The sequence below is a fragment of the Haliaeetus leucocephalus genome, unplaced genomic scaffold (assembly GCF_000737465.1).
Source record: "Haliaeetus leucocephalus isolate CR32 unplaced genomic scaffold, Haliaeetus_leucocephalus-4.0 Scaffold763, whole genome shotgun sequence".
Lineage (NCBI taxonomy): Eukaryota > Metazoa > Chordata > Aves > Accipitriformes > Accipitridae > Haliaeetus > Haliaeetus leucocephalus.
This window is the reverse complement of record NW_010973199.1, coordinates 2,962,590-2,970,859: the sequence shown is the minus strand read 5'-3', so window position 1 is coordinate 2,970,859 and position 8,270 is coordinate 2,962,590. Positions and strand designations below refer to the sequence as shown.

Genomic DNA, 8,270 nt, shown 5'->3' with positions numbered 1-8,270 from the left:
CTGCGCAGGGCCAGAAGGTTAAGAGTTCACCGCGAAGAAGACATACAGCCTTCATCTTCACGACCCCCAACGACCACCAAGAGGAGGCACTGTGCAAGGCACAGTTGGGAAGAACTTGGGGAAATGACTTCTTGGAACTAATTTTAATATGAAGTGGGGATATGTCATGCCTATGTATAGGCATATTGCAAAACTCTATGTATATGTCACACTTGACTGTATAAATTTGAAGCAAACTGCCGAGTCAGGCGCGCACGACTTTGGTGGGACTACCCCCCGTGCTGCCCAGCGCTGAATGAACATACCTACTTTACAATCTCACTGACTGTGGAGTCTGTTTCCGCACGTCAAGAGTAGTCTATTATAGTGAAGTTACACATTTGAGAAATGTAAGTGATCTAGCCATAAGTAGTTATTGCTATATTTTTTCATTACATGGTCATCTCGTTCTTCTTTGGGTATCTTTTTGTTTGCTGTACAATTTTTATTTAAATTAGGTATCTATAGAAAAGTCACAGCATTATCAATCTTCTGTTTTCAGTAAGTTTTAATAAACCAAGCAAAAAATGCTTTCTGTTTTCTAAAAACCCAGCTGGCAGTATTATAGCCACAGTCCTAATTTCACACAGGTTTAGCAATTTTCATATGACAGTTAAGAACAACAACAACAACAAAAAGTACTTCCTATACTTTTGGGTGGACATAAGGACATAAAAACTTGGTATTCTACTCACAAAAAGCTTAAACTGTGATTTTATTTCAGTTCAGAAGTGCTTTTTCAGTGCTAGGCAGACCAAATTCTTACAAAATATTCACTTACAATTAAATGGAAATGGGAAGCCATTGCAAAATGGAAAGACCACTGACCATAAGTTATGATTATAAGTCAATGCATATAGGTGCAGACACTCAGCAATATTATAGATATTCTTTTAAAAAAAAAAAAATTATTATTCAGAAAAATCAAAATCCCACCTTACTATCACTCCAGTATCCAAAGATATCTGACTTCACTTATTACTCATGACTATTTCTCTAGTTGTGAATGACCATTGTTTCTTCCTCCCCATATTCCAGGAAACTCCCCAGTGATGTTGTTCTTGTCTAACAGATATTGCCAAGAATTCACATTCACTAATGAGAATTCTATAAAATAATATACTTTGGTTCAAGGATCTCTCAGCTAAAAGGACTATACGTAGGATGACTGGCTTTTGTTTTTCTCCTAGTTTCCAATGTACATACCTCTCTTATCACTTGTCACAGACAGCACCTTTTACTTTGTCATATACAGTAGCAAGTGAAAAGTTGGCCATAATATACATTAATTTTAAATCTCCAATTCTTAGAAGACTAGTTAACCTTTAACTAGCAATATGAGCTTTTTATCTTAACATTTAAGAGTTAAAAAGCAGTAATAGCAAAAGAACCTTTGGGTTCTTAAGCTATTGTATCTAGGCAGTAAAGCGTGCATTTGAAAGCAAAATATATTTCAGCAAGGCTGATAAAATATCATATCCCAAACAGGAAAAACACTACTGCCTAACTTGAGGGTCTTATTTTAAATTGCAGCTTAGACTTTGAAAGCCAGTCCTCATCTACTCCAAAATACTAAGCAGCCCCAAGAATTCAGGAGACTCAGGAGCAGGAAAGTAACAAGGCAACACTGCCATGCATCTTGCCTGCTTACAATGAATATTCCCCTACTTTACAACATAACTCAACAAGCAACTTGTTTCTCTGTAACTTCCTCTCCAGTATGCATGAAATAAGGAGGCTTTACGACATTCAGAAGACACAGAGGCTCCAGGAGGCACTGTTACTCAAAACACCATAGATTTTGAGCAACAAACATAGCTTACCAAATACTGATGAGTAAATTTAAGAGCTTGACTACTAAGAAGAGACGACTCAAAAAGTTTATTACCTGGGATAGGTGCAGAAAGAACTTATATAGGGACAGGTAACTGGACAAGAATTAGCTACATTTACAAATTGTGTCACCTCAGCAATTACCTGTGTACCATGTTAACCTGTCCCAACTGCAGAGTAGAACACCTTAGCTTACACCTCGAACAAATGACAAGCTTACACCTCAAACAAACAACAAATTTAAGCCTAATTACTTAAGCTTTTGAGAGTCTTTTGCCTCACTGAGAATTTTGCTCTTCTGAAACAAACCCAGAACACACAAACAAGATCAAGAACTGCCTGGAATGGACAACAGGGCAGGGAGCTTCAACACATCGTAAAACAGAAACAAAATCTCACTCTTTTACTATGGTAAAACTGAAGTATTATCAAATTCAGTTACTTGATATGAAACAGTAGATACTAAATTCTTACAAATCTCTAACTGGAATCTCAATACCCTTCTCCTTCATAACATCCAATGGCCAAGGAGCTAGAAAGACATAACATCATCCACAAAATTCACCAGTAATGGTGTTGACCAAATTTGGTTTCGATGCTGATACTTTTTTTTTTTTTTGGCCAGGAGGGACTGGAGGGCACAACACATTAATCAAGGGTGAAGCGTCAACATGCATGACACATTCTTCAGTCCTGCCATAACCTCAACAGTGAGCTGTAAAGCTCCTGTCCAGTGCTTTATACCTTCTGACTGTCCGTGCTATTGTGGTGGGTTAACTCCATCCCAGACAGACCCAGTCTATATCTTTAAAAACATATCCAATAGGATACAGTGACACCTCACACACATACTGGAGCAGTTTGCGAAGAACTGCAGCCTGTGGGAAGAACCAACGTTGGAGAAGTTTGTGAAGGACTATCTACTGTGGGTGGGACCCCACGCTGGAGCAGGGAAATAGCATGAGAAAAAAGGAGTGGCAGAAACAAAGTGTTATGAACTGACCACAACCCCCATTCTCCATCCCCCTGCACTGCTCAGGGGGAGGAGGTGTAGAACTCAGGAGTAAAGATAAGCCCAGGAAGATGGGAGGGGTGGGGGAAAGGTGGTTTTAGATTTGTTCTCATTTCTCATTATCCTACTCTGATTTTGTCAGCAATAAATTAAATTCATTTCCCCAAGTTTGAGTCTCTTTTCCCTGTGATGGTAATTGGTGAGTGATCTCCCTCTCCTTATCTCGACCCATGAGCTTTTCGTTGTATTTTCTCCCCTGTCCAGTTGAGGAAGGGGTGACAGAGCAGCTTTGGTGGGCACCTGGCATCCAGCCAGGGTCAACCCACCACAGCACAGAGCTGGGAGGTACAACACGAGACAGGTTTCAATTTCTACTTGAGCTGAAGGAGAAGTAAAAGCCTGGTGCAGAGATGCAGATGCTGTTCCGTCTCTGTTGACTGCTTTAACTAGTGAAATATTAGGAGTTAGAATTTCTATAAAATATCACTAACTGATGCTAAAAATGATGCCTTTATCTGTATGTTTTCAAACATGAACCAGGAGAGCATTGTCATTAGCTTACTAGGTTTTCAAGCCTTTTTTTCAAGTGAAAAGAGCAACTAGAAGTCTCACAAAGCTTTTCACAGTATCTACTTCACAGTATATTCCAGCTGGATGAGAAGCTGATCTATTCCACCTATAAACAGTCAACTTTCAAAGTTAATCAGCAATATTGATCTTCATCCAGCAACGCTATAATCAGCTAGGGAGATGTACAACATAACGTATTAACACTTTTTTTTTTTTTTTAATTTCTGTCTGTTACAGTACTTGAGCAATTAAATAGACTTTTCTGGGAATTTTTTTTCCCACAAAGATGTCTAACAGCATGATGCATTTTGTTACAATTCAAGCATCATTGTTAAAACAAAGGAAGGAACTGGGGTTTAAAACCTCATCTTTCTCTGATAACTACCCACAAATTCTGCAGCTCCCTTGCTTTTATTTAAAAAGAGCCTCTGCCATTTATTTCAATGGGACAAATATTCCACATGTGCCTTCAAGGTTACAAAGGAAAATTTCTAAAAAAAGAGCCGTAAGTAGGCTGATGCAGTGGGATCTGCCCATATTACTTACTTACTGACTGTAGAATCCTACAATTTAGGACATTTATGTAAATAACATTCAGGTAGAAAACAAGATTTTTTTTTATTTTTTTTTTTTCCCCCAGATCTTAAACTTCTGTACATACGAAACAAAGGTCATGCATTTTAACTGCTAACCACTGAAGCTCCCAGATTCTCACTCTCTGCAATTAAAAACAAAGACATGAATATCCAGCTCTCAGAGCTATAAAAATAAATTTTCAAAACCAAACTGATAACAGCACTGGCTTCCCAAATGTACATGAAGATATCTTTAGTGCTGTCCTTGGTGTTGACAGCTCTCCTGAATAGCAGCTAAGTGAAAATAAGTCTGTCAAGTATCTTTGTTGTTCTCAAAAGGCTGACTTCATAACACTGACAAGAGTCATTCCAACTTGAGTCTGCTGCTCAAGAAGTCTGTATGTGGCGTAAACAGAGCTATTCATAAGGATGGGTGGTTAAAAAATAAAGAGGCTGCAAGAAAGGTAGACAGCATTATGGGACATTCCTGGAACAGGAGGGACACACAACACATACACAGAGTAGAAGGAAAAAGGCAGTGAACTACAAATACCTTTTGCCTTCCAGTAGCGGAAAGTGACAAAAATATGGAGAGTAACCAAAAAGCTTAATAATTTTAACAAGAAAAAAATCATATGAAAGGATGTACACTGTATGAGAACCCACAAGTAACACCCTGGAAGAGAAGGCGATATATATCACTTGCTTAAGCAAGTGAAATATAACACTGAGGATGACTATAGGCTGAACTTTTATGTGCTGCTCTGCCCTATCCTTGATTTTCTACCTATGAATTTTCTAGGCCTTAAATTTCTGACAGTGGAACAATCTACTACAACACAGTAGTTTTATCTTTATTGCCTACAGAATATTAACATGTATTCCAAAAGCATAAAAACCATCCTAAACCACAGTACACCAGAAAACAATTGCCTAGTAGAAATGGTTTTGAGCAAGGGTTAACATTCAACAGAAATAAGCAGACATTGTAGATTTTTTTTGTCCTGGAATGAGGACTTTATTCCATCAAAATATTGCAGTCACAGAATGGCTCTATCTCTAGGTCCAGAAGCAAGACAAACATCCCTATAATATATCTGAAGGACTTTACCTCATACTTCTCACTTGCAGCTTGAGAGTTTAAACATCCACAGACCTGAATTGGGCAGCTAGGTATGGTCTGTGCATGCACAAGAAACAGGAAAAGCTTTCAGGCTCACAGTCTTTTCATCAGCTCACACAGAAAGCAAAATAATTAGCATTTCAATTTAGGTGCAGCACACCTCAGATACAAGCTCTGAGAGCCTGGTAACTTCAGTGTTTAAGACAAAGTATACACCCAAAGTCTTATGCACTTACAGAATCAGACAGTGGCTCTACAAGAGGTTTAAAGACTGTAATTTTTGAGCTTTGCACTGAAAAATAGTGTAGTAGGAAGAACCTGACCATTAAAGTCTTTTTGTGAAAGCCTTGCATCTTTTTTCTCTAGGTTTTTTAAACTTTCATTATAATTAAAGAAAAAAAAAAATCTTAAATTATGTTTGGAAAAACACCTGAATTTAAACTCTCCGATTAGCTATATCACCCTTCAGTGCACACTGAAAATCATTAAGAAACCAGAGGCTGTAGTTGCAAGTGAAGTTACCACCACACAGCCACAAATACAGAACCTTTGACACGAACACCAGTGCAACGTGACTGAAAGACAGGATCAAAAGAAAAATAAGCCACATAGGAAAGGCAGATTTGTTCTTACCATCAAGACAATTCATCACTGTTCCTCCCCTTCCTCCATGCTTCTCTAAGCAACAGTAAATAGCCAAATTTTGTATGGCAATTAACACAGTGAAGCAGTACAAAGTTTCTAAAAGATTTCAGTACAAAAAGCTGCAGGTAGCAAGCTCAGTATGCAAAAATGTTCTCACAGACTGTCAATGTTAAACTAAAGATACCAACATGACTTATAATAGTCTAAAGCCCCAGGGAACGTTCTAGCCGTGGAAAACATCTTATTAGCCATGACTGATGGACCAAGTCAGCCTCCTGTTAGAACCAGAAATCACTCCACATACATTCTGAATATACAAGTTACTGAATTCTTTTGAGCAAGGAGAACGAACCTCTAGGATTCAGTGAAGATCAACTGAACTTTCACAGATTATAACAAATCAGAAGAAAACTCATTTTACTAGTAATGTAGTGATGTCCTATAGACCTCATATATCTGAGGCCACACAAGGAAAAGTAATATAAGGAAAATAGGGTAATGACAGTCAGAGTTAATATCTTGGTTTTTTTCCTCCCAGATCAAGAGAAACAAGCATTTTCTGGAAAAGGACAAAGAGATCACAAAGCAAGATTTTTCCCCATTGTCTTTATTTGATGGATAAGTCCACCATATTTTTTCTCCATCATGTCTAGTTCTCTAAAACATTACAATTCTGCTATTTCCTTCCAAAGAAAATCATCGAGACATATGTAAAAGGCAAAAATAAATTTAAAAAAACCCGAAAACCAAACTGAGCCCCTAATAGCACCCTAAATTACAAGATGCAAGACAAGCTTTACCACTTTTAGTTCATACTGCCAAAAATTCAAAATATGAATGAACTACTCTAGTTCTCACTACAACAAATGGACTATTCTTCTGTAGCCTCCTCTAAAACACAACTTTTCTTCAAGAACTAATGAGAGATTAGATTTGGAGCAGAAAAGCAAAGAAAACACAAGAAGTGAGGGCTAAATTGGAAAGATTACTCCTTTCTCTACAACCCAGAAATACTTCAGTGACACATGAAAATGACATAAAGGGGATTAATGTCAGTTTGGGAAAAGGAAGCTGTAGCAGTCGGTGGCATGAGGAGATTCCTTATCTAGCAAAGCAGATTCTACTTGAAGAGACATGTAAACTCATTCTCCAGATCACAGAATAAAACACATCATTGTGTAGACCTCTGGAGGAAACCTCACCAAAGTTTCATGAAGAATGAAGGAATGGCCAAAAGCATCAGCACCTTATTGATTTAGTCAGTCAAAATGGTAGATAACTGAAGCCCCTGTAAACACAAACACTAGGCAGTGCAATATTTGGGCTAACTGTGCAAGTTAAAACAATCATGAAATAGGTAATGCCTCACTTTAAATGCACACACATATGTAGACACAGCCATACACTCTTTGTATAGTTTATGCGAAATTTTCTCATAAGAATGAACGTTCACACCATTGAACAAAGCAGACAGTACAGAACTACCGCAAACTCAACCTACAATCATTCACAAGAGAAATCTTTTGTCATACAGCAGTCTTAATGAAATCAAGAGGGCCATTCATAAAGAACAAGACCTGTAGTCTACAATTTTTGTAATAGTCTAATCTTGTAACTTATGATTTTCTTGAGAATTCTCAGGAGGAGAAAACACCATGTCAGCTAACTAAAACAGAAGGAGAAACTGAGTCAGCAGTGTGACACATCTCATTCCCTTATCTGCAAGGCTTCAGCTTGCTGTTGCTGCAGATCTTCAGGCACTTATCTTCTAGAAATAAGTCCTACGCTATTCATACTCTTAATACCCCAGTTGGTACTTATTTTCACTAGAACACAACTAGAAGTCTCAAAAAGCCCCAACCCAACCCAAAATCTCCTTTACTAATTTCAGGTTAAAATTTACTAATCTGATATTGTGCAAAGGAGGCCACAATCAAGCGTTACCTGAGGAAAATGGATTCTTACACTGCCATTATCTCAACCACATTTCAGCTCTAGAAAGCAGTCACCCACGGCAAAACAGACCTCAAGAAGAGAGGGCTGCAAAGCAGATCCTTTCAGGACGTGAACTGCAACCACTTCAGAGAGCCAATCCAGCAATTACAAGAAGCTGAGACCTTTAAAACTAAGAGCTTAGATGTGTTAGCACAGGCGTATTAACAACAAAAATTTCTTCTCGGTATACTCAGTGCCTACAAAGGAAAGGGAAGATCATTTCTGATGCGTAAAGCGCTGTGTTTGTCAAAGCCGGGACTCAATTCCCGCAGCAGAGACCATGCGCATGGTAGCTCAGGTAGGGAAGAACGGTGCAAGGCACGACTGCAGGGCTCACAGTGGAAAGCACAGCCTAGCAAAGCGCCGGGGCGGCCAAAGGCAATGGCACCGGCTCAGCTCGCCGGGGCGGCGGCGACGGCCCCGAGGCCAAGCCGAGGCGGCGGGGTCTCCGGGCTACGAGAGACCCCCTTTCTCTTCA

The 8,270-nt window shown here is 38.9% G+C and overlaps 1 protein-coding gene across 1 annotated transcript in view; it reads right to left on the bottom strand.

The window, feature by feature from the left end:
* POT1 (protection of telomeres 1) overlaps positions 1-7,842 on the bottom strand; it is an 81,646-nt gene extending 73,804 nt beyond the window's left edge. Inside the window, exon 1 of the mRNA XM_010581290.1 lies at positions 7,742-7,842. The gene's annotated coding sequence lies outside the window, so the exon portion shown is untranslated. The remainder of the gene's footprint in view (positions 1-7,741) is intronic.
* Between the last annotated feature and the right edge of the window lie 428 nt (positions 7,843-8,270).